Genomic DNA, 27,426 nt, shown 5'->3' with positions numbered 1-27,426 from the left:
TTATTCTGAAAAGGTAATTGGAGAAACTCTGGAAGATGAAACAGTCTGCATAAGAGTAAATGGAGTCTTAGTTAACAACATCAGATTCACAGATGATACAGTAATAATAGCCGATAGTTTAGAAGACCTGGAAAGACTCATGTATTTGAGATTTGGATTTGCACTGTTGTTACCGTTCGGTTTTTCCAGATTTTCTGAATTTTATTTTGGTAACGTCTTGCCAAGTAAAATGCCTGCACGGTACCAAAATAAAATTTAGAAAACGTGGACAAACCAAACGTCAATAATAGTGCGCATCAGGGCCGCCCGTGTGCAACTTAATATTTGCCGCCCCCTTCCAACACTTTAGACATTTATACATACTAGTACCTATTTAAAAAAATGTGCAGAAGATGCATAACAATAATCATTTGTAAATAGGTAGATACTTCGACATTTAGACTAATATCCAAGATCCAAGGTCCATTATAGGTATCTCAATATCCTAATTTAAACGTCCATTTAATTAAAATAAACCGTAAATATATAACATAAATACATCAAGTGAAGATTTTGTGTCAAATTTTGGACTTTGAAGGATTTTGATAACCACGTTTATTTTACTTACTTAAAATATCTTGCCACACCACAACAGAACAAATTATTTATTTATTTAGCGTATGGACTTTTTCAGTACGATAAATACACAAATATAATATATATTATTCAAACACCAAAACATAATGAATGAATCTAAATATTAATGTCCAATTTACATAGCCATTCAATTGCATCTGGGGAGCATTCCACAAAGTCCTGGAGGTTTCCACGGTAGGCACGATTTAGGCAATCTGAAACACAATGACTTATGGTCTGTCTAGGCGATCCACAATCACACTGTGGACTTTCTGCACGACCCCATTTGAACAGAGAATCAGCACATTTACCATGTCCGGTACGTATGCGATTAAGCCTCGCCCAGGTGGGCCGGGGCAGACCCGATCCGATGAAACCCTGGGTTGGGATGGATATCTGAATATAGTCTGCTGCTATTGTTGGCATCCATCTTGTGGACCATTGCCTTTGTATATCATAGGAATCACCAATTGTTCGGGCAGTTCTGATTGGAGGATTTCTAGACCTCAGTCGCTGGTGCTCTTTTGAGATGTCTGGTATGTCTTGATGGATTGGTAATTGTATGTTGGCTACAATTTTCTGATACTCTCTCACTAATGCTGCTGTACGGCGTAGATCTGGTGGAGCAATATTGCTCAAAGTAGGCAGCCATCTCACTGGGGTTGATTTTATTGTTCCAGTGATTATTCTCATGGTTTGATTAAGTTGGACATCGATTTTGTTTGTATGTGCACTATTTAACCATACTGGTGCACAATATTCTGCCACTGAAAAAACCAAAGCTAGAGCAGAGGTCCGAAGAGTATCTGCAGAAGCACCCCAAGTTGTTCCAGCAAGTTTTGTTATTATATTGTTTCTTGTTATCAGTTTACCGGCTGCGTTTGTAAGATGGCTTTTGAAGGTGAGTGTTCTATCAAGTGTGATGCCTAGATATTTGGGGTTGTTGTTATGTTTGATAGCTGCATCATTTAGAGTTACATTGAGGGTATCGCCCGCAAGTTGATTCGACAGGTGAAAGAGACAGGTTTCAGTTTTGCTTGTGTTAGGACGTAAGCGCCAGTTCTTAAAGTAGTTACTAAGTGTAGTTAGGTCCTCGTTTAGAGCTCGTTCTCCAGCTTCCTTACTATTATCTTGGAAGCCAATGGCCAGGTCGTCTGCATAGGCGAATTTTCTCGATTTTGTTTCAGGTATATCCGCCGTATAAAGGTTAAATAATAAAGGAGCTAGCACTGAGCCTTGAGGTAAGCCGTTGTTAAGTTTTCTAACGCTACTTCGTGCATCATTTATATATACCTGAAACAGTCTGTTAGTTAGTAGTTTGTTTATCAGCTGGCAAGTTTTGAGACAGGGTATGATTTTCATCAACTTATAAATAAGACCCTCTCTCCACACAGTGTCATAGGCAGCCGTAAGGTCTATAAATGTTATGGCAGATTTTTCACGTCTTTCAAAGCCAGCTTCGATGAATGTAGTTAAGGACAGCACTTGGTCACAACAGCTTCGTCCTTTTCTAAATCCAGCTTGCTCAATTGGTACAGCGTCCTCAATGGTGTTACATATTCTATTATATAAGAGTCGTTCTAGTAATTTATAACAGCAACTGAGTAAGGCGATAGGCCGGTAACTTTCAGGTAGCTTGTTGTCTTTGCCAGGCTTCTGGATTGCGATAATTTTTGTTCTTTTGAATTCTGGGGGTAGCATAGCTGTAGTCACAATGTCGCTAAAGAATTCTTTGAGCCATTGTCTTGTTTTTGTACCAGTGTGGACTATAAACTCAGGATATACTCCATCGAAACCAGCTGGTTTTCCCGTTTTGGTTTGGTTAAGCGCTTCGTTTATTTCATCCAATGAGAAGGCACGTGAGTATTCTGATGATGCGGGGGTATTTGCTTTAAGTTGTTTAAGAGCTTTTTTTACCATCGATGTATGAGTTTTCTCAGATGGAGCTCGAGAGTTCTCAATTATTCTATTGGCTATCTTATTTGGCTCAATTGTTGATTTGTTTAAGTGTTGTGCTCTGCTTGCTTCGCCCAGTTTGCGGATCAGTCCCCATGCCTTCCGACTGGAACGGGAGAAATCAATATGTTCTACGGTAGATTTCCATTTATTAAGTCTAGTTGAATCCAGTGACTTGAGTAAGTTGTCACCGATTTCGGGATCTTCTGATTTCATAAATTCTTCATATAGTTTTTGGCTTTCTTCCGTCCAGCCTGGGATGTACTCCTTTCGAAAACCTCGGGGGATATGTTTTTTGGCGATAGAGATAACCATTCCTAAAAAACGGTGGTAATTGTTGGCCTTCGGGTCAATGAAGCGAATGCAGGTGTCCAGCTCTTTGGCGTATTCAGGCCAATTTGCTTTGTTAAAATTCCAACGGGGTCTCGGCGTGGATTCAACGATACAAATTTGTATGCCTATTTCGATTATGACAGGTCGATGTTGGCTGCGAGGGAAACTAGGCAGTACAGTTCGGGAGTTTGGGAGTGGTTGCAACTGTGAGTTACTCGAAACCCAGCATAGATCAGGGTTGTAGCCTTTGCGCCATCTTCTAGAAAAGAAAGTAGGTTTATCTTTCAGACTATGGATAAGGTGGATATTGTTTTCTTCGGCCCACTCCAGGAGTTTTTCCCCATTTTCATCATTGTTTTCATACCCCCATTTGTTGTGGTGACTGTTAAAGTCCCCTATGTAGACTGTAGGTTGGTTGCCCTCAGTTTTGATTACATTTATTGGCCATTTAGTTAATGGTGGTTTGTAGATGTTCTTTATGGTTATGTCATTCACCTCCGCAGAGATTATGGATACACTATTTTCGCAGCTGCAGTCCTTCACCTTGGAATTTTGTATACTGTTATTCACGTAAGTTGCAGTTCCGTAAACATTGCTGTAAGTGGCTCCAATCATGCTATATCCCGGAATTTTACCCCTCTTAATAAGCTCGGTTTCTGATGATGCGTGAGTTTCTTGAATGGCTATGACGTCGACGTTATTTTCGATTAGTATTTAACAGAACAAATGAATTTTAATTTAAAGTTTTTGTATTCATATCCCTTTTGTTATTATTTTGCAATTTTTCTAAAGCATCATAATAGATTTCACTTATACAGTAAAACCTCGATATAACGGAATAATTAGGGGGACGGGATGTCCGTTAAAGCCGAAAGTCCGTTATATAAAAGTTGGTTTAAAATCAATCAAAATTTCTTTTTGAAAATATGTATGCTTCTTTTCATGAGCATTTTTCAGTGCGTCACAAATGATAGAAAAAAAGGTAAGTCCGTGATAATATACATTTTATTGACATGACATTTTAGTTAAATCTGACAGTTGTCACAATTTATTTGCAATTTGGCATAAAAACAAATCAATTGTGTTTATTGCATTTATAAAATGGTATTTTCTTTGATTTGTATAGTCTTATAAATTGTACAGATTATATTCGTAGATATATTATATAATTCGTAAATAATTTTTTTTTCGATTATAGCGCCATCTATTGACAACTAGAATAAATGATATAAATGTCACCGATGAAATGTAATCACCGACGTGCGTTTTTTTCTGTCACATACAATTTAATGCGTTAGAATGAAATCGAAAAACTGTGACGCACTGAAAGATGCTCATAAGATATTTAGATGCAGCGTACAAATCTGTAAGTTAAAAAGACATAAAGTTTTGTTTGCTACTTTTTACTTTTCTACTCCATCTAAAAACTTTCTGCAGTATACTCGTTTAATTGCCAAAATTATTCACTGATCCATGGGTTGAATAAGCGATCAATTTTTTGGCAAAAAGATGCCATTAAAGTTGCCATCTTCTGCATGTGGAATATTTTCAGGGGGATTAGCAGGAGCGTTGTCTAAAATCAATAAACATTTCACTTCTTTCGGCGGTGCTTCTAGTTTCTTCTCTTGAAATTCTCTCCCTGCAGGTACAATTTTTTACAAAACCAATTTTTGAAAATATCTGTGATGAATCATGCTTATTAGAGCTCTAGTATAAAACGGGCAGATGATGCATTATACCTTTGACAACTCTAGGTTTACGAGATTTGCTAACAATTATAACAGTCAATCCAAGCGATCCAGAATTCGATTTTTCATTTATTTTAACATTCAATTTTTTTTTACTTTTGATATGATGTTTTGTCCGTTATATCCGAAGTCCGTTAAATAGGGGTCCGTTGTATCGAGGTTTTACTGTAGTCGGTTCGCTAAACTCAGATACAACTGGCTAGTGATTTTAGTAAGTGATTTTGCCCATTTGGTAAAATTGGCAAAAAAGTAATTACTAAATAGTTAATAATTACTAAATAGTTAGTAATTTTGCCAATTTTGTTAAAATTGGCAAAAAACAAAAAAATTAACTACTAAAATCACTAGCCAGTTGTGTCTGAGTTTAGCGAAACGACTATATCTGGGTTTTTAATAGTGCGGTTGCAGCTATCCCACTCTCCCATCACGTGTCCGACAATGCTTCAATGTCAACTTTGGAAGGTGCTTTAATAAAATGTTCCATCGAATATTCGAAGAAGAAAAAAATACATATAGTTCCTGTAAAGTACTAAAAAATTCCACCGACTCAAAACTTATTGTTATTACTACATCATTCACCGCCAGATTTAAACTATGCGCAGAACAGAAAAAAAAATAAATAATAAATGAAACGCATTTTAGTATTATCAGGTAATAATAATAATTATTGTTTGGATTATTAGAGTTTAGAATTAGAACTATTTGTATTATTACTATTTAATTATTTGAATTTGTTTCGTTTTAAAAAAAGTATTATCATAAGTGGCCTGCTTTTAGCCGGCCCTATTGTTGGCCGCCCGTGTGCGATGCACACTTTGCACACATGGTAGCGGCGGCCCTGGTGCGCATACAAATCTCAAATACAAAGTGAACCTGGTCGGACTGTAGTAGGGAGCACGGACTCTCTCTCAATTTCAAAAAGACGAAGTTTTTGACAATTAGTAAAGACAGGGCCAGCAGATCGAAAGACTAAAAAAGTACACTTACCTAGCAACACTTGTAACAGAAAATAATGACTACACTGCAGAAATCAAAGTCAGACTCGAAAAAGCACGTTCCAATTCTATCAAAATAAAAAAGGCACTATGTAACAAAGATTTAACATTAGGTCTTAAAGTACGCCTAACAAAATGTTACGTATACAGTGTACTTACTATACTATGGAGTGGAATCATGGACGTTAAATCCAGAGACAATGAGACGATTTAACGCCTTTGAAATGTAGACCTATCGATGAATTATGAGGGGTTCCTGGGTACATAGAGTTACGAACAATGAAGTAGGTACTGATATGAATAGGTAAAGAGAAGGAAGTTGAACTTACAATTAAAGAAAGAAAGCTACAGTATGAAAGGTGATGCGGGCGGGAAGTATGACATCCTGCGAGTCATAATGCAAGGAAAGATAGATGGCAGAAGAAGCATCGGAAGAAGACAAATTTCATGGCTGAAGAACCTGAGCCTGAGAGAATGGTTCGGTTGTAGCTCAAAACAACTATTTAGAGCTACTGCCTCAAAAATTAAAATAGCCATGATGATTGCAAACCTCCGTGGCGGAGATGGCATATGAAGAGGAAAAAGGAATACCGTTTCCTTCATAAACTTAGCGCAAACGTTTTGCAACACCAAAAATTATAGTCATGTTAAAAGTTTTTTTCATGAACGCATTAATGAATTCCGCTAATTTTTTTCAACGAAAAATTTGTTATCGTTTATAAATTTGCAAAGTTTGTTGGTTCGTACGTTCGTTTGTGCGTCGCAGTCCCTGCAATACTTGGAGCCGTAGTGTGGTAGCTCATTTGAAAGGTGATTCAATTCTCTATTCAGTAATATAAACATTAACATAATTATTTATACCGGGTGGTCAAAAAAATAATTTTTGAAATAAATTAATTGCCGCAAAAAAAATATATGTGATTTATTTAACTCACAATACATTTTACTGCTATCAGAAAAGAGAAAAATTAAATTAAATGTTCAAACTGCCAAGAGGCAGGTGTGTGGCTGTTTGACATTTAATTTAAGCGAAAAGCAATGTTTATTTATGAAATAAACATTTTTTTATATTATGTGGTATCAGTAAAATGTATTTTGAGTTAAATAAATGACATACATTCTTCTTTTTGCGTCAATTATTTTAATTCACAAATTATTTTTTGGCCAACCTGTATAAATAATGGCGTTAATAAAAAAAACATTTGAATAATGATGCGGCTGTAGTTTCATGTTGCACTGAAATTGAAAATGGTTATTCATTTTTGAAATTGAAAATGGTTATTCATTTTTGAATGATGTTAATGTTTATATTACTGAATAGATAATTGAATCGCCTTTCAAATGAGCTACCACACGACCCCTATTCCCATTTAAAAAAATCATCGATGACGTTATCATGCAAAATTGGTGACGTCACTATTATGTACTATAGGTACGTCAAAAAATCATAATTTACAAATAAAAATCGACCTGTCAGAAGTGTCAGAGCTTTAACTCTGAAAATAAATAAGTCATGAGATAATAGACCATTTCCACACTTTACGAATGCACTGTATAATATGCTGTAATACATGTGCACATAGTAGAAAAATTCCACGGTAGTTTTTGCACTGTAAACAGTTACACAATGTTTAATTGTTTAAATATAAATTTTATTTATTGTTAATAAAAATTTTAATTTCTGGTGCAACTATATTTTTATTAAATAATTAATCCATTTATTAAAAAAGTTATTTTATCCAGATTTAGCCATACGGCTCACACTCCTAAGAGGAAAATCCAGGCTCATCCAGACTCTGCCTGTTCTCACTTATGGTCCCAAACGTAATCATAAAAACGCAAAGAGCAAGTCAAAGGCAAATGTTGCACAAAGACTAATGGATAAAAAGAGAAACGAGTGGATAAGAGAGAAAACAAAAGTTAGGGATGTTAGACAGGAAGTTGTAAAACTGAAATGGAGATTTGCCGGACACAATATGTATAAGAAAAAGAAGACCGATAGATCAAAATTCTTATAAGTTGAGGACCGCGGTAATATACACGAAGTAGAGGAAGGTCACAAATGAGATGAGAAGATGATATAAAGAAGAACTTGGGCTCTAGATGGATGACTGTAGCGACGGAGAAGAATGGAAAAGGATTGAGGACGCAGGCCTATGTCCAGAGATGGACCGAAGAAGGCTAATTAGATGCGTTTCCCAAACTTATTTTTTCGTGGCCCGGTTATTTTTGTGCTTATCCTTCGTGACCCACTATTTTTTTTGCATATCCTGGCGTGCGTATACAAGGAAACATATTTAAATATCTATTATAGTTTTATATATTAATAAAAAGTCATTAGCTCAAACATAAATGTAACAAAGCAAAATAAAAATCAAAAACTTTATTAATGAGGTATGCAGCTGTGTCTGGTTAACTGAATATTTCAAATTTGGAGAAAAAGATGTTAATTTTATCCTCAGGCCGGCTCGACTTCCAAATGGTTCCTATATTTATTGTTGAGAAAAACCAGTGTTGAATAGTGAAAACCCTGCCTCACACTTACATGTCGTAACGAAAGGAATTGGAAATTTTATCGCTTTTCTGCTAAAACTGGGTACTTCTGGCGGCAGGACAGCTAAAAATCTATCAGTGGAATTTTGTCAAATATGTCTTTGAGTACCCTATTACACGATAGTTCAATTACTGACTCAATATCTAAATCCGCAAGTCCTGTCTTGGATTCTACGTCCACTGTAAATGGATTCCTTATCCATGCTTTGTTGCTGTGGATGGGGGAAAATATTCCTTCAGATTTGCCTCCAGTCCTGGCAGGTGTTCGTTAAAAGCCGCTGAAATAACATTCGGCAATGAATTCACATTATACTCTTTTTGTAGTTCTGTTAGATTTGTAATTTTCTGCTTCCGCGCGACGTGTCCATAAATTAAGCAAATATTTTTTGTTGCAGCATCCACCTTCTCTTGTACTACATTGCTACCTTGTAATGTCATATTTAAATTGTTGGAGAAGTCAAAAATATAACAAATATAGGCTACCTTGATTAACCGATTGACATCATGAAAACTGTCTTTAAATTGAAATATTGCATCCCTAGCCGTTGGTGGATGTTGTTCTAAGAATATTAAAATTTTTTCCTTTAATTATTCAATTAAAGTTTTTTTTAACATTCCCTTTTGATAGTCAATGCACTTCGCAGTCTAAAAGAAGATGTTCATGTGAAAAGGCGAGACGAGGCGACCCGGCATTTTGCTTTCGTGGCCCGGTACAGGGTCGCGACCCGCCATTTGGGAAACGCTGAGATAGATAGACATTAAAAATTGTTTCCAATGTTTTCAAGTAATAATTAATTTGACATATTCACTGGAGTAAAGTGCTAGCAATTAACCTTCGAGTTTTTATTTTTTTATATCGTACTTAATGTATGAGAATATTTCTTTAGTTTATTCATCTTCTTGACTCTTGACTCTCCTTGACGATTGTCAAATACAGACTTTTAGATATATTTTTATATTATTTCTAGACGAAGATTTTTAATTTTTTTTTTATCTTTTAGATAAATATACATTCGCTTGATAGTAACAAAAATAAATAGATATAGTAAATAACTAAGTAATCACTTTAATATGTTTGAAGAGTTAGATACAGTCTTGTCTTATTTTTTATCTATTTTTTATAATATAATAATAAATATAATAACTAAGTTATCACGTTAACATGTTTTAAGAGTTAGATATTTATTCTTTTTGGTGTGCCTATCCGTGACGAATGTTGACGATCATCATGGCAATCTTCACTTTATCTGCAGCAACGCGGAAAAGCTGCACAGATGTTGTATTGAACCAGGTTCTGAGGTTTTTCTTCCTTAACCAGGATGTTCTTCTTCTTCCTGGACCTCGATTTCCAAATATTTTTCCTTGCAGGATGTCTTGTAGAAGTTCATATCTGGATTCATTTCGCATGATGTGTCCAAAGTATTCTAACTTTCGAGATTTGATGGTAGTTAGTTCTTCCCCATTCTTCTAAGGACCTCCTCATTTGTCAGTCCATGGGATTTTAAGAATTATCCGATATGGCCACACAGGGCCCCCGCTACCATATATGCAAAGTGTGCAATGCACACGGGCGCCAAAACCCGGGGTCAAAAATTGCAAAAAAGCAAAGAAATAAAAAAACAAAAATTAATTTTAAAATAAAAGTTGAGAAATTAATTAGGATTGGATATAAATACACACGAAATTTTATTAGTATATCATCCAGTTACTGCCGATTCCCATTTGCGAGAACATGTCAGAAGTCAGGCATTTTAATTTATTTTGTTATGCTTTGATTCTGTTTGCTTCATTTTGATATTTTAGCCTACTAATAATAGTCCATTTACTCACGGTTTTTGTTTTAAATTTTAAAGAACCGCATATATTGACATAAAATTTGTCATAAGTACACATAGCTAACAAGAAAAGAAGTGATGCCTACTGTGCCGATGGGGTACTCTCGGGGGTGAGAAAGCATTCGTTCAAAATAAGTCCGAAATTGGATAAACTGACTATTCTAAGCAACTTTTGTTGTATAGAGATTTTCACTAAGTCAATTCTTTTCGAGTTATTTGCGAGTGAGTATGTATGTTCATTTTTCAACAAAACAACCCCGTTTTTAGACGGTTTTTCGCAATTAAAAAATAATTATTTTATCGAAAAAATACTCTTAGCAAAAATATAGCTTACAAGAAAGTGAAAAAAATAATTTATATGAAGTCTGCAAAACCAAGTAGAAGCAGAGTTGTAGCTCATTAAAAGTAGATTCTTATTCGTCAAATTCCAAATCGAATATTTCAACGTGAATTAACCAAAAAATTAAGCACTTTTCGGGGAAAACTCATTACAACTTCTTTAAAATGTTTAAGAAAAACTTTATTTATATGATCTGTAAGTTTCATAGGTTTAAAGTGCTCAATTTTGAAAAAATTTGGTTTTAAAGTAATTTTTTTTAAACCTTGAAAAAATTTCTTTTTCCAAATAACTTTAAAATTAATTAGTGATATTGGAAAATACGGCTGTTCAAATTTTGCATACACTCATGATTAGTGACTCGTTCAGCCCTTTCGCCATTTAACTACAGCCTTTTCAAAAATAAGCACTTTGAACCGATGAAACTTCAGATCATATAAACAATACATAAGTAAAGTAACTTGTGGTGAAACGGTAACGATTAATTTCATTTGGGATGCTAATTAGGGGGCGGTTTTCATGATTTTTTTACCAAAAAAGGGCCAATATTATTTTTAACTTACTTACTTTTGATGTTAAAAAAATATAGCTTCTGTTTTGGCCTCATTAAATTTATTTCATTCGAAGTACCTGGCCTATTTTCTTGCCCAGATATTGTACTAAATTTTTTGTTTTCTCTTTAATTACCTTTCGTTAGTACTAACTAGTCGTGGTCGTCAGTAAGTAAGAACAAATTGAATTGTTAAGTCGTTTCCTGTAGTTATCAAGTGTCGCCAAAAAACGCCGGTTTCAGTTATAGTAAAAAATAAATTAACCCTTTCTCCCTCCTTCCTTCACCTTACTAATAACTGAAGACTTCTCGACCTACCAGTTAAAATAAGGTAAGAATTTTTTTGTTATTATTTCCATACAGTCCGCTTTAAATTCGATTGCGTAATAGACCAGCATAGCCCAATCGCCACCCCATAAGTTTGGCCTTCTAGCCGGATCGTCTTGAATCAATTTCGTTGTTGCTTTGCCGGTTCAAGATCTGATCTATCGTATTTTTCGCATTGGATAAATTTATTTAAAATTATAATTGTAATCGGTATAGTATATTTGTCGTGTTAAAATCTAATTAAATCGTAGTGTACCCTTTTTTTGTCGTGTATCCAAAAACCTTGTTCTTCGGTCGACTATAGTTGGAACATTGAATTCGTGTTTTTGCTTCTGAACCCATCGCTTAGTGAAATCGATTTTGATTAAGTAAATATATTTGATTTGGATATTTTGCAAACCTAAAAATAATTTGTTTGGATTTAGTTTAATAAAATTTTAGTAATTGTTGAAAAAATATATACACCTAACTACTATTCTTGACATATTTTGGGTTTTGTTCCATTTTATTTCTTCATCATTGATAATTTTTTGAAAGAATTTCAATATTTATTATTAAACATGCCTAAAAGTCAAAACGAACTAAAATTGGAGCGATTATGCTCTAAACGTGAAACTATCTGTCGTAGGGCTCAATTATGTTACGATGCCGGGTCGGCCTTAGAAAAAGATCCAGAAAATGCCTCAAAAATGCGTAACTTTGCAGTTAGATATAGTACTTTCGAAAAAACTCTATCAGAATATGAGGAAATTGTTCAAGATATCGTTATATTAAAACAAGAGATGGAGCCAGATGCTGGCGTTGCATACCATACGCATTTAGATGCATTTTATGATCTCTACTCCAATATTGAATATTTAGCTTCATTATTAATAAATAAACCTGCTGTTTTGAGTAATAATCCCAATAGTACTAATAATTCTACTATTAAAATGCCCAAATTTGAATTAGTTAAGTTTGATGGTGAAGATATATCTCTGTGGCCTGTTTTCTATGAAAATTTCAAACAATTTGTTCATAACAAAATAGAATATCCCAAGTCCGATAAGCTACAGTATTTGTTGAGTTGTATTTCCGGGAAAGCCTTGAAAAGCTGTAGCTCAATAGAACCCATTCCTAATAATTATGACATTATTTGGAATATGCTTGTTGAAAGATATAATGATAAAAAATATTTGTTTAATCTCTATATGGATCGAATTGTTAATTTTCGCGGTTTGCAATCTAATAATCCATCATATTTGGAAATATTTTTGGAAAAGTTTGATACTAATGTTTCTGCACTAAAACGATTAAATCTCGATAATTTAGATGATCATATTTTAACTTATTTAGCTATGTTAAAATTACCACAAGATACCATAGATTCATTTGATTTAATAAGAAATAATAATGATTTACCCGCTTATGATGATTTATTGAAATTTTTACGCCAACGTAGTAAATCTCTTATTAAAAATGATAGATCAAGGAATTCCAAAAATAATTTTTCGTTTCAAAAACCGAACAAATCGTTTCATTTGCAAGAACAGAATACGTATTCCTCCATAGATTGTGTTGTTTGTAAAAAAGGCCCACATTTAATTAAAGACTGTAAGCACTTTTTAGGGCTACCATTTGAATCCAGATTTAAATTAGTGAAGGAAAATAATTTATGTTTAAATTGTTTTTCTTCAAAGCATCGAGTATCCAATTGTCCGTCAAAATTTTCTTGTGTTGTGTGCAAAGCTAGGCACCATTCCAAGTTGCATAAGCCAAATACTACTCGGCCTAATGAGAATGTTCCATTTCCCTCCACTAGTACTGAGCCTACCTCTGGTTCTTCTGATAATCCTTCTAGTTTACATGTCCGCCATTCTAAAAATATCCCAAATGAATCAGAATCGAGTTCTGTTAGTCTGTTTGGGACAATAATGGTTAAAGTTGTTGATAAATGGGGTAGTGCTCACAAGGTTAGATTTTTGTTAGATAGTGGTTCTTCTGCTAATTTTCTTACTTTTGATTGTTCCCGAAAATTAGGCCTAAGTTATTCGAAATTAAATTTGACAGTTTCTGGTATAGGAGGATCAACCACCCCGATAGTAGGTAAAACCAACATTGTTATCTTTTCCCATTTTGATAAAAAAATACAATATCCTATAGAAGTGTTGCTTATAGACACAATCTCTAATAAGTTGCCAGATCAACCAGTTGACAAAGACTGTATTAACAGTATAGAACACTTGAAATTAGCTGACCCGAATTTCTTTTTTCCTGGCAAGATAGATGGTATTTTAGGCTTATCTGTCTTTTCAAATATCATTGGTTGTAATAGAGTGTCATGCGAAGATTCTCTATCAGCTATTGAGACTAGTTTAGGTTATGTAGTCATGGGCTCAGCTGCACCAAATTTTGAAAAAATCCACACATATTTGTCTTTCGTCTGTAACCCTTTGTTGAATTTAGATTCCTTGGTCGAAAGAATGTATGAATTAGAGGATTTGCCCACTGTTACTAATAGTTCATCAGAAGATGAAATTTGTGAAAATTTATTTTTAGAAAATGTATGTAGAGATGCAGATGGTAGATACACAGTTTCATTGCCGTTCCAAAATGATCCTAATGTACTGGGTGATTCTTTTGTTCTTGCTAAAAATAGATTGTTGTCCTTAGAAAATCGCCTAGCACCAAACCCAGAACTTAGAAAACTTTACTGTGATATCTTTCAAGACTATTTAGACCAAAAGCACATGAGTTTAGTTCCCATTCAAACCATTGATTCGTTGTCGTATTATATTCCCCATCATTGTGTTTTTAAATCAGATAGCCCTTCCACTCCTTGTAGAATAGTCTTTGATGCCTCTATGAAAACTAGTAAAGGACCGTCATTAAATGAAATTCTTTATAAAGGTCCAAAATTACAAAATAATCCTACCACAATATTGTTGAATTTTCGTCTTTTTCCAATCGCAATTGTCGCTGATTTGAAACAAATGTATAGGCAGGTTAAAGTGGTTGAATCTCATTGTTCGTTTCAAAGAGTTTTGTGGAGATTTGATACCAATGATCCTATTTCTATTTTCCAATTAAATACTTTAACTTTTGGAGTAAAAGCCTCACCATATCTTAGTCTCAGGGTAATAAAACAATTATGTAATGACGAATCTAAAAGTTTTCCTGATGCTATCATCCCAATTTTAAGAGATATGTATGTAGACGATTTTATTAGCAGTTTTCCAAATGTTTCTGAAGCTATAGTTACACACACTCAGTTAGTGAATTTGTTTCAAAAAGGTGGTTTTAAATTAACCAAATGGATGTCGAACTCGAACGATCTACTATCGACAATCCCCGAACCCCTTCAATTGGTCAAAACCAAACAATTTGATAAGTCAGTCTCCAAAGTGTTAGGATTGCAATGGGAAGAAAAATGTGACAATTTTAGTTTTGGGTTAGAAATACCCTCATCGACCCGTTGTACAAAAAGAAACATGCTCTCACTTGTTGCTCGTATGTTTGATCCCTTGGGATTCCTATCTCCTATAACCCTCTTGCTTAAAATTTGGATAAAGAAACTTTGGACTCTAAAGGTAGATTGGGATAGTACCGTACCAAAAGAAATCGAAATAGCATGGGAAAAGTTTCAAAATGAATTTCATGTCCTATACAAAATACAAATTCCACGCCATATAGCAGTTACACCTAATTCGTCGTTGTCTTTTGTAGGATTTTCAGACGCAAGTGCTGCTGGATACGCAGCCATTGTTTATTCCAGGGTTGTTAATTGTACAGGTCAAGTTAAAGTTACTTTACTGTACTCTCAATCTAAAGTATCTCCAATGTCTAAAATAACTCTTCCTCGATTAGAGCTTTGTGGAGCGCTTCTTCTCTCAAAGCTTCTTTCACATGCTATTGAAACTTATTCTCCTAGACATAATATTGATAAAATTTTTGCCTTAAGTGATTCCATGATTGTATTAAATTGGATAAAGTCCTCAGAGAAAAATCTCAAAATATTTGTTCAAAATAGAGTTGTTACAATTCATAAGATGGTTCCGTCAGAGTATTGGTTTTTTGTTCCTGGAAAGGAAAATGTTGTTGATTGCGCCTCTCGAGGTTTGTTTCCTTCTTCGTTAGTCAACCATTCCACATGGTTTACTGGTCCAAATTGGTTACTGTTGGAGCCAGAATATTGGCCTATTCAGTCTGTCAACGGACAGGAAATTATGATTTGTGATTCTGAATATAGATCACAAACCTTCTTTGGTAATGTCACTCGTGTAATTTCTCCGCTGTATACTCTTATTGAATATTTTTCCAGTGGGTCGAAACTTTTAAATTCCACAGTATACGTATTGAGATTTCTTAGAAAATTGTCTTTAAATAAACGGATATCTCTATTTGATTTAAAAATTGCAGAAATTGAATTAATTCGAGCTGTCCAGCAAAAGCATTTTTCTGAAGAATATAAAGCCCTTTCTCAAAATCTCGTTGTAAAATCTTCCATACGTCGTTTGAATCCATTTATTGAAAATGGAATAATTAGAGTAGGTGGACGTTTGTCCAACTCCCAATGTAGTTTTGAACAAAAACATCCGATTTTGTTGCCCAAAGCCGATCCTTTAACCATTTTGTTAATAGATTATTTCCATAAATTGCATTTACATGCTGGAGCGTATTTGTTGCAAAATCTTCTGAGAACAAATTATTGGATACTATCTAGTCGTCAGGCCATCAGAAATAGAATTTGGAGATGTAATCGTTGTTTTCGTCTTAATCCTAAACCTACCTATCCTATGATGGCTGACTTACCCGCCGTAAGAGTCAATCAGGCAAAAGCCTTTTTACACACTGGTGTAGATTATACTGGTGCGTTTTCCATTACTATAGGAAAATATCGTGGCGTAAAAACTCAAAAGGCTTACGTATGTTTGTTTGTTTGTCTAAGTACGAAAGCCATACATCTTGAATTAGCCTCCTCGCTCTCTACAGATTGTTTCTTAGCCACTTTCAAAAGATTTTTATCTCGTCGTGGAAATTGTAAGGTTTTATATTCAGATAATGGCACAAATTTTGTGGGTGCCAAGAGAGTCCTCGATGAAATATATCAATTAACTACTTAAAAAACTTATAAAGATGCATTCCAACAGGAACTTAATAATACCAAAATTTCTTGGAAAATGAACGTACCTTATGGCAGTCACTTCGGTGGTATTTGGGAAAGCAATATAAAAGGTGTAAAACTTCATTTAAATAGAGTTGTGGGGAATCAAATCCTTACTTACGAAGAATTTTTAACTGTTCTGACACAAATCGAGTGTCTTTTGAATTCGCGTCCTCTTTGTGTTCAAAGTAACGACCCTGAAAATCCAGTCGCGCTGACTCCATCGCATTTTTTATGTACAGAACCTTTAGTGTCATTACCCTCGATGGATATTGATCTTGATAAAAATATGAGTACTTTGAAAAGATATAAATTATTAGATTGCATTGTTCAACATTATTGGAAAAGATGGCATTCAGAATATTTGTCTTCTATGCAGTCTCGTTTAAAATGGAACACTAACTCGAACCCTCCCAAAGAGGGAATGGTAGTTATAATAAAAAATGAAACTATCCCACCTTTACAGTGGCCTCTGGCAGTCATAGAGACTTTGTAGCCTGGAAAAGATGGGATTGTTCGAATCGTAAAAGTGCGAACCAAGCACGGTAGTTACATGCGCCCAGTCGTTAAACTGTGTCCTCTACCCAGTCAATAAACTGGAGAGGATTTTTTTTATTTTATTTGATAGTTAAAATTTTAGTTTAGGGTGATGGGTTCATCTGCAGACTTAGCATATTAAAATTAAATTAGTTTTCGTTGATTTTTCGTTTATTTTAAAAATAAACTCGGGGGGGCAGGATGTTTTGGCCTCATTAAATTTATTTCATTCGAAGTACCTGGCCTATTTTCTTGCCCAGATATTGTACTAAATTTTTTGTTTTCTCTTTAATTACCTTTCGTTAGTACTAACTAGTCGTGGTCGTCAGTAAGTAAGAACAAATTGAATTGTTAAGTCGTTTCCTGTAGTTATCAAGTGTCGCCAAAAAACGCCGGTTTCAGTTATAGTAAAAAATAAATTAACCCTTTCTCCCTCCTTCCTTCACCTTACTAATAACTGAAGACTTCTCGACCTACCAGTTAAAATAAGGTAAGAATTTTTTTGTTATTATTTCCATACAGTCCGCTTTAAATTCGATTGCGTAATAGACCAGCATAGCCCAATCGCCACCCCAGCTTCTTTTAAACACTTTAAAGTCGTAATGAGTTTTCCCTGATAAGTGCTTGTATTTTTGGTTTTTTCACGTTGAAATATTTGATTTGTAATTTGACGAATACGAACCTCTTTTTCATCAGCTACAACCTTGCTTCTACTGGGTCTGCAGACTTCATACGATGCCTCGGAAGCCAATCGGTGTAAGTCAATAAACATTTAAAATGAGATACCTACTAAGATGTTTCTGAAAGTAGTTACAGAAATAGTAGTTATTAAAAACAAATAACCCGTCTTTATTTATCATAGTATGGGTAACATATTCATAAATACAAACAAGGAAATAATAATATTATATATAATAATATGTGTTATTATCCTCATAAGTCATTTTTAGGGAGAATGTGACTTACACCGTTTGACTTCTGAGGCATCCATAGGTACTTACACCATTTTTTTTACTTTTTTATAAGCTATATTTTTTTTGGTAGAAAAGAAAATCCGTCTAAAAGCTTTTTTTTTGTTGAAAAATTAACATAAATTGACTCGCAAATAACTTGAAAACTATTGAAAAGTATACAGAGAAAAATCTTTATAGAAGAAAAGTTATTTAAAATTAGTCATTTTATCCAATTCCGTACTTTTTTGAACCTATGACTTTTCACCCTCGAGAAGGGGTGAAACTCACATTCTAAAGTTCAGTTTTCTGGTTTATTTCAAGCACCTAACCTACCTTCAAAAAATAAATAAAAAACATGATCCAAAATGCCTTAAGGGGCGCCAAAATCCTTTTTTGCAAACAGGCGCCAGTACCCCTTACGGGGGCCCTGTAGCCACATCTCAAATACTTCCAATTTTCGTCAGATATCTTCGTTCAATCTCCAGGATTCAACACCATAAAAAGGACAGAGAAGACGTAGCATCTCAGCATTCTTAATTTTATACCAAGAGAAAGGTTGTGACTCTTGAAAAAAAACCCCTTAATCTGTTTTGCTCCAAACAAAAGCTCCAAGATTCTGTTTTAATGTAATATTTGTATTCAACAAACCCAAACAAAAATCCCCGAGTAATCTGTTTGTACCCCACGAAACTACAGAAGATGACGTGCATAGCACTTTATCTGAGGTGTCTATCTATCAAATAATTTCCTATGCACGTTTTCCATCTCTTAGCATGTCTTCATCTTCGTTTTTTTCCCGGTGGTAGGTCTCAGTCCAATACTCTTTTCAGTCACCTGTGCTTTGACATTCCTTTTACATGCCGTACTACTGCAGGACTTTGTTTTAAAACTTTTTTGTAATTTGTATTTGAGCATTCTACTTCTATTCTGTTCTATATCTCCTCTGTTACTAATAAAAATATACCTGTCGATCCGCAAAATAAATCATCATATATGTCGTCACAATTATGTAACCGATCTATAGTACTCTGGGCTAATTAGCAAAATACAAGGAAAACTTATTTACCAGCAATTTTATTGCTCGAATCGAATCTTATGATTGTGTATATTAATAATATAGGTATGCAAAATCCGCAGACAGTGTGCTACTTTTTTTATAAACAAAATGGCGGCCGAAAATCGTGTTTTTTTCAATTTTTGCTCTGTAACTCCAAAGATTTTAAGTTTACACCAAAAACACCCAAATAAAAATTCACGTAATTAAATTCTGCATAGAGACGTATTTTCCAGATTTACTTCGACGAAAATTTTCCCCGGAAAATGCGGGTTTTTCCAACAAAATCTTTAATTTTCAACTAAAATTTTAGATAAGTAATTATTTATCAATAATTAAATAACTTGGTAATATAAAAGCTCTTTTTGCATAGATTATAATTCTAGAAGCCGATGGAAATTGAATGAACAGTTTAGCAACAATTGAATTGTTAATTAAAAATTTACGGTCGATATAATAACCACAATAATTATAATACATAAGAATAACTATGATTTTTGTATAAAAAGACACTGTACCTATCTAATGTACTTTACAGAATTGAAATCGGACTATTTAAACAGCCTCAGGAATATTAAAAAATTATAAATAATTTTTTGGCATATAAACAAATAGAATATCCTGGGAAATATTCAATTAAATTAAATCATGAAAACGGTATTGGAAAAAAGCGGCAAGACGCTTCTTTTAAAAGAAAAAACGTTTACCACATTCATACATTCCACACCAATTTTCATATCTTTAAAATACTCACAACATATATTATTATAATAAAAACTATCGATATTACGAGTGAAAATTGCCAAAAATAGCAAAATTCCAATCAAAAATTGGGTTGGAGAAAATGTTATCTCAAAGTTCAAAATCGGTATACGTTAAAAAATGCATTTTCTCGGCTTCCCATTCTAACGGTTCACGTTACGAAATTAGATCATTAAATATTTTTATAATTATTTTCTTTTGATCGCTTAATTAATTTCTCTAATTTTCTCGTAAAGGACTATTACGTGACGTCACAGTTCGGCGTCTACGGAACATAAGTACTTGTCGAATCGTTCCGTGACATTTAATTCATGTTCTGTGGTCGTTTGAGGTTCTCCTCTTTGAAGGATAGAGGAATGAGGACACTTGGCTTGTGGCTGTGAGGTGGGTAGTTGGTACCATAAAATGGCGGTTGATTTCCATCATAATTATTTTATTCAACATCAAGCAATTTTAAAGTGAAAAGTTACCAATGGTTGTCTGGAGTGAGGAGACATGCGGGTAACACAACTCCTCTTGGAATCTGAATAAAAATCACTGGTAATAAAATCTTTTTTTATAGTAATTTTTTTGTTAACCTTCGGATGTTTTGTTATGAATATTTGCAATATTAGTGTCATTGCTAAATTTCCTTAGCGAACCCATTAAGTGAAGGATGTAGATTATTTCGATCTTTATTGAATATTCATTAGGGGAAATTATAGGTATATGAATGGGGTTTTTGGAAATAATAAATATTGGAAATAATCATCATTACTTCTCTGTACGTTTTAAACTGATTGAGCATCCAATATATCTATAAATTGTCAAGTAACTATCTTTGCCTGGTTCCAAACCATTTCATTAAGGTATATAGTATGTGTGTAGATGGCTATTATTATATTAATATCATATTCTCTCAGATAAATCATATTCTATGTTCCAATTTTAAATTCAATGTCATTATTTGTTCATGTCTTCACACCCAAAATAGTTCAAAGTTACCTGAGATTAGTTTTTGTTCCATTTAAATGGTCAATTTTTCAGTATCATTTCTTCTTAAAAAAAGCTTTCTCATTTATTTCTTCTCTTTACTTTTTGCTCATGTTTATATGGGAAATAAAACTGGTAATATTTTTTTAGCCATTTGGGAGAAACCAATCCTGTGAAGTCGTAGCCCCCCTAGAAATTTTCTTTATTTTTTTCTTGTTCCCAAGTAACTCGAGTAGAGTCATCTAACTAACGCATTATTAAATGTCAAACTTGCTTTTGTTTTGTTATAATAGATTAATTTATTTATAAGAAAAGAAAACTACAAATTTTTTTCAGTTGTAGACTTTTTTTAGGTAAACTTACTACAAGTGTACCTTTTAACTTTAAAAACACAAATATTCTCATTTGAAAGCTGTATAATTGTTTAAACAATCTTTATTTAAACAAATTAAAAATTTTTGTTACAATAAATAAATAAATTTATTATAACAAAACAAAAGCAACTTTGACATTTAATATTGCGTTAGTTACATGGCTCTACTCGAGTTACTCGAACAAAAAACTTGCTTTAAAAAAAAAGAATGAAGAAAATTGCTCAATGGGAAGCCGAGAAAATGCATTTTTTTTAACCTATATCGATGTTGAAGTTTGAGATTACATTTTCTCCATCCTAATTTTTGATGGAATTTTGCCATTTTTGGCAATTTTCACTCGTAATATCGTTAGTTTTTATTATAATAATGTATGTTATGAGCATTTTAAAGATATGAAAATTGGTGTAGAGAAAGAGGATCGAAATAAAAAGGACATGGTTCGAAAATTATGATCCTATTGTTTGTATCTTTGCCGTAAATGCCGGTTAACTTTGACCGGTTGTATCTTAGGAAAAACTCATCACAATTAAACTTTTTTTATTTTAAAACAAGCGTCCTGCCAATTTTTTTCTAATACCGTTTTCATGATTTAATTTAATTTAATATTTCCAGAGATATTCTATTTGATTATAAGCCAAAAAATTGTTTATAATTTTAAAATATTCCTGAGGCCGCCCAAATAGTCCTATTTCAAATCTGTAAAGTACATTAGCTAGGTACAGTGTGTTTTTATACAAAAATCATAGTTATTTTTATGTATCATAACTATTGTGGTTATTATAGCGACTGTAAATTTTTAATTAACAATTCAGTTGTTGTAAAGCTGTTTATTCAATTTCCATCGGCTTCTGGAAATATAATCTATATGAAAAGAGCTTTTATATTGCCAAGTTATTTAATTATTAATAAACAATTACTTATCTAAAATTTTAGTTGAAAATTAAAGAGTTTGTTGGAAAAACCCGAATTTTTCGGGGAAAATTTTCGTCGAAGTAAATCGGGAAAAAGACGTCTCTATGCAGAATTTAAATACGGTGAATTTACATTTAAGTGTTTCTGGTGTAAAGTTAAAATCTTTGGAGTTATAGAGCAAAAATTGAAAAAACACGATTTTCGGGCGCCATTTTGTTTATAAAAAAAAGTAGCACACTATCTGCGGACTTTGCATACCTATATTATTAATATATACAATCATAAGATTATAAGATATTATTAATATATACTATATACTAATCATAAGATTTTTTTATTATCGGATTGTAACTATTGATCAGTATTTGGATTGCACTCTATACAGTCCTGTCGCCAGTGGAGGTACAACGGCCTCCTTAATTCAGATGGACTTACCCATTTTTTTTAGGTATTTTGACCTGTAGAACATGAACTTTTTGGGTAACAGTCGATCCTGATGTCGATAAGATTGTTATAAACAAAGAACTTGAGGATTCACATAACAGCGATTTTTCGCAAAACAAAACATTGTTTTGTATTTTTTGGGTCATTCTAAGCAAACAATGTTTTTACAAGTTTTTTCGTAGGATCCATAGTTTTCGACATAAACGCGGTTGAACTTTCAAAAAATCGAAAAATTGCAATTTTTGAACCCGAATAACTTTTGATTGACAAATAAAATAGCACTTCTGCTTACCGCATTTGAAAGTTTAAGTCAAATTCTATCGGTTTTGATTACTTTTATTTGCTAAAAATAATTTTTTTATTTTTAAACAAAGCTTTAAACACATAGTGATTGAATGATGTTTTCAATGCATTTCCCATTTGAAATCGAACGAGTATTCGCGCATACAGACAATTTCTACGTAGATTACGTACATTAAAACGCATGCATTGGGCACGGGAAACACTAGGTGTTTATGGCTTTGTTCAACAAATAAAAAATTAATTTTTAGCAATGCAAATAATCAAAACCGATAGAATTTGACTTGAACTTTCAAATGCAGTAAGCAGCATTGCTATTTTATTTTTTAATCAAAATTTATTCGGGTTCAAAAATTGCACTTTTTCGATTTTTTGAAATTTCAACCGCGTTTATCTCTAAAACTATGCATCCTACGAAAAAACTTGGAAAACCATTTTTTGCTGAGAATCACCCAAAAAATACAAAAAAATGTTTTGTTTTGCGAAAAATCGCTGTTATGTAATTCCTCAAGTTCTTTGTTTATAACAAACTTATCGACATCCGGATCAACTGTTCCCAAAAAATTCGTGTTCTACTGGTCAAAATACATAAAAAAACTTAAGCAAGTCCATCTGAATTAAGAAGGCCGTTGTACCCCCCCTGGCGACAGGACTAATATAGTAAGGTGTAAATGTTTGGAATAAATTCGGTATTTGGTAAGATGGCGACTGTAAGGAAAGATCCTGAAAAGGTCGATTTTAATTTCTAAATTATAAATTTTTGAAATGTATACCATACAAATAACATCATCCATCTGGGTTTGATGACGTAATCGATGATTTTTTAAATGAGATTAGGGGTCGTGTACCAGCTTATTTGAAAGTTTATTCAATTCTCTATTCGCAATATAAACAATAACATAATTATTTATACAGGGTGTGCAAAATAATTTTTGTCAATTACATTAATTGATACAAAAAGAAGAATGTGTGGCATTTTTATTCAAAATACATTTTACAGCAGTCAGAAACCAAAAAAAGGTTTATTTCACAAATAAATGTTTCTTTTAGCTTATATTCAATGTCCAAGCTAACACTCTCCTTCCTCTTGGCTTTTTGAACATTTAATTTAAGTGAAAAGCAGTGTTTATTTGTTAAATACACATCTTTTTACGTTTTCTGACAGCAGTAAAATGTATTCTGAATTAAATAACTTACACATTTATATTATTCTTTATGTTGGTCTGAAGCTATTTCCTTGTGGCATTTTTATAATCAACTATTTATAATGGGAAATAAGGCACAATTATACCAAAAAAAGATTTTATTAACGTTTCGAAGCCCAAATCGGGTTTCGTTGTCAAAATACAAAATACTACTAAAATAAACAAAAATGTTGTTGCTAAGTAAAAAAAAAAGAAACGTTAACAAAATCTTTTTTTGGTAAAATTTTGGCTTATTTCCCATTATAAATACTTCTTTTTGTGTCAATTAATTTAATTAAAAGTTTTTTCTTGACACCCTGTATAAAAATTAATTTAATGTTTATATTACTATATAGTATAGAAAATTGAATACTCTTTCAAATGAGCTTGCACACGACCGCTATTCGCTCTGAGCGTTAACAAAGTGTCAAAGCAAAATCGACCGACCTGCTCATGGTAGCGGTTTTTTGAAATTTTATCAGGACGCTTTGTGTATGTTTAAATGAGACATTTAAAAAAATGCCGTGTCCCGCTAGTGATATTATGTATTAATATAAACAGAAAATAAAAACGCACTTATCTGATATAAATTCTTCTATTTCCAATATTGATTATCAGTTTGATTTTGTATACATAACCTCACTATCGCAGTTTATGTCAATAAATCTTTATTAACGAAAAAGAAAATATTTTTGTTGCACTATAAATTACAGTATAAATTAATAACTAATGAATTTTAATAATTGTATTCGGTTATTATCACTACAAAATAAAATATTCTAGTTTAACAAAATAATCCCATAAGACTCAATGTTAAAACGTCCTTACAAAATCTGACAGCGTGTCACGTGACTGTAAGTAGAGGGGAGACGCACGGAGCCAATTTTGGGATTTTTTCTTAACTCGCCAGTTTACGAAATAACTAATTTATTCTAGATATTTCCACCGTACTGTATGCGTATACATTATTGTATCCTACATATTCGCAGGAGAAGTTACTTTTGATATTTAGACAATTCTTGGTTTAATAATGAAGGTTATGACGGTTTTTTCTTCGAAAAAATCTGAAACTGAATAAGTCAAATAATAAAGAATTTACTGAAGAACTTATTGTGTAATTTTAAAACTTCACGGACATTTTCCTTGTTTTCCTACTATTAGCTTCAAGTAATGAAGCTTCAAATAGGAAAAAACCTCGCAATTTTTACAGAATGGATCGATTTGCTTGAAAATTTGAGAATAAGTAGTGGATAGTCCAAGGATCAAAACTATATAATGCCGAAAGGCGCTTTTACCATAGGGTTCGTTGCCACCCCATCTCGGGGGTGGAATTTTTTTATATTTCGATTGCAAAAGTTGGTAAAAACATTCATTCTAAGTAAAAAATGCTCTATAGATTTTTTTGATAAAATTAACAGTTTTCGATTTATTTGCTATCGAAAGTCTTAGTTTTATAACGAAAAAATCAATGTGTTTAATAAGTTTTTTGCTAATAACTCCAAATTTTTTCGTTTTATCAAAACAACTTTACTTAACAAAAATGTACCTTTTAAAAAATAAACAAATTTTTTTTAATTTTCTTTAAGACCAACAGTAATCGAGCTATACTTTATTATATGTTAGCTCTTCTTCGTCAAATGCTAAATATTGTAATTTCAAAGTCAAAAAGCGGGAAAACTATGCATTTTTCGAGGATAATTTGTTAAAATTAATTTAAATTATTTAAAAATATCGATCTCCAGAAATAAAAAAAAAGAATGTGTGTACTTTGTCAGCACGTAAGAAGTTATACTTCTATTATATGATTTCAACGAAATCAATATAATTTAAGCAGTTTATTTATATTTAATTTAACTATTAAACTAATTTTAATACTTACTACTTTGCAAAATTTTTTTAAAACAATACCAAAAATTAAAAAAAAATAAAAGAATAAAACACACTATTTTTTAAGCGAAAAAGTGATCGGAAGCAACCTCCTAAACACCACCCTAATTAAAATTAGTCAATATTTGGCCTTCTTTATTTATGTATTATTAATACGTTCTAGAAGTTTGACCGGCTTAGAATGATTAGTATTTAAAAAAAATGGAGTTAAAAGCGAATAACGAATTTTTGTAGTTTAGAAAAAAATGGATTTTCTTCAGAATAGAAAGATTAGCATCAGAGATACTAAGAAATTTTAAATATAAAATTATAGCTTGTTCAATTCCCAAGAACGTGGTTTGCAAAATTTTTTTCTACGGCAAAAATTGAGTGAGCTATTGACAATTAAAACTTGTAATGACATGCAAAAGCTATCTTTACCAACCCTTTCAAAGTCACCTCTCTTTGTTACCTACAAATGGGGTGGCAACCACCGCCCATGGTAAAAGCGCCTTTCAGCATCACATAGATTTTGATCCCTGGACTATCCACTACTTATTCTCAAATTTTCAAGCAAATCGATTTATTCTGTAAAAATTGCGAGGTGAAAAGCTTCGGTTCCTGGACTATATTCTCATTATTTAAGCTCAATATTGTTATCATTTGTACAAATTATATAAATTCTTATCGACATAACTAAATTGATAGTACATAAACTGTCATAAAGTATAATTTTTTTTAATTAAAAATGACAACATGAAATCGTCACATGCATATCCATAGAATTGCAACATAGTATTTTGTTATTTAAAAAAAAACCTCCCTTCAAATTATTTAAATGGCTTAAGTAACATGTATACTCTTGTTGGCAGGTCAGACCATAGAAACTCTTCTAAACTTATGTCTTCTCTATTTATGTATTATTAATAGGTTCTAGAAGTTTGGCCGGCTTAGAATGATCAGTATTTGAAAAAATGGAGTTAAAAGCGAATAACGAATTTTTGTAGTTTAGAAAAAAATGGCTTTTCTTCAGAATAGAAAGATTAGCATCAGAGATACGAAAGAAATTTTAAATATGAAATTATAGCTTGTTTAATTCCCAAGAACGTGGTTTGCAAAATTTTTCTCTACGGCAAAAATTGAGTGAGCTATTGACAATTAAAACTTGTAATAGCATGCAAAAGCTACCTTTACCAACCCTTTCAAAGTCACCTCTTTTTGTAGCTGAGGATTTTAAAAAGATTTAATATTAATGAGCTTATAGATCTTGTAAACCTACAAAATTCTTTTTTACCAAACTTTCTAAGATAAAAAATAAAAAAAGAATGTGTGTGTACTTTGTACGCACGTAAGAAGTTATACTTCTATTATATGATTATATGATTATAAACGAAATTAATACACTTTTTATTTATATTTTATTTAAATATTAAATTAATTTATACTTACTACTTCTCAAACATTTTTATTAAAACAGTGCCAAAAATTAAAATAATAAAAAAATAAAACACACACAAGTACATTAAAAATACCACAAATGATTTCTGAACATTAATTGTCGGAAAATTTTTTAACTAAATACGTATTTTCTGAAAATAAAATTATATAATAAATATACTTACAATCATAAAATGTATAAAAAAAAATAAAAAAATAAAAGTCTCTATTGGGATTCG

At 32.5% G+C, this 27,426-nt stretch overlaps 1 protein-coding gene across 3 annotated transcripts in view; it reads left to right on the top strand.

Moving 5' to 3' along the window:
- Positions 1-27,426, top strand: part of LOC114334865 (protein doublesex) — a 773,059-nt gene that overhangs the window by 659,537 nt on the left and 86,096 nt on the right. The window contains exon 5 of one of the 3 annotated variants that reach the window (XR_007697669.1): positions 26,623-26,655. The exons of the other annotated variants lie outside the window; for them this stretch is intronic. The gene's annotated coding sequence lies outside the window, so the exon portion shown is untranslated. Of the gene's footprint in view, positions 1-26,622; positions 26,656-27,426 lie in introns of those variants that run through there. 3 annotated transcript variants of the gene reach the window in all.

This window comes from Diabrotica virgifera, chromosome 4, assembly GCF_917563875.1.
Source record: "Diabrotica virgifera virgifera chromosome 4, PGI_DIABVI_V3a".
Classification (NCBI taxonomy): domain Eukaryota; kingdom Metazoa; phylum Arthropoda; class Insecta; order Coleoptera; family Chrysomelidae; genus Diabrotica; species Diabrotica virgifera.
The sequence above is the reverse complement of the archived record's forward strand: the minus strand, read 5'-3'. Positions and strand labels throughout refer to the sequence as shown.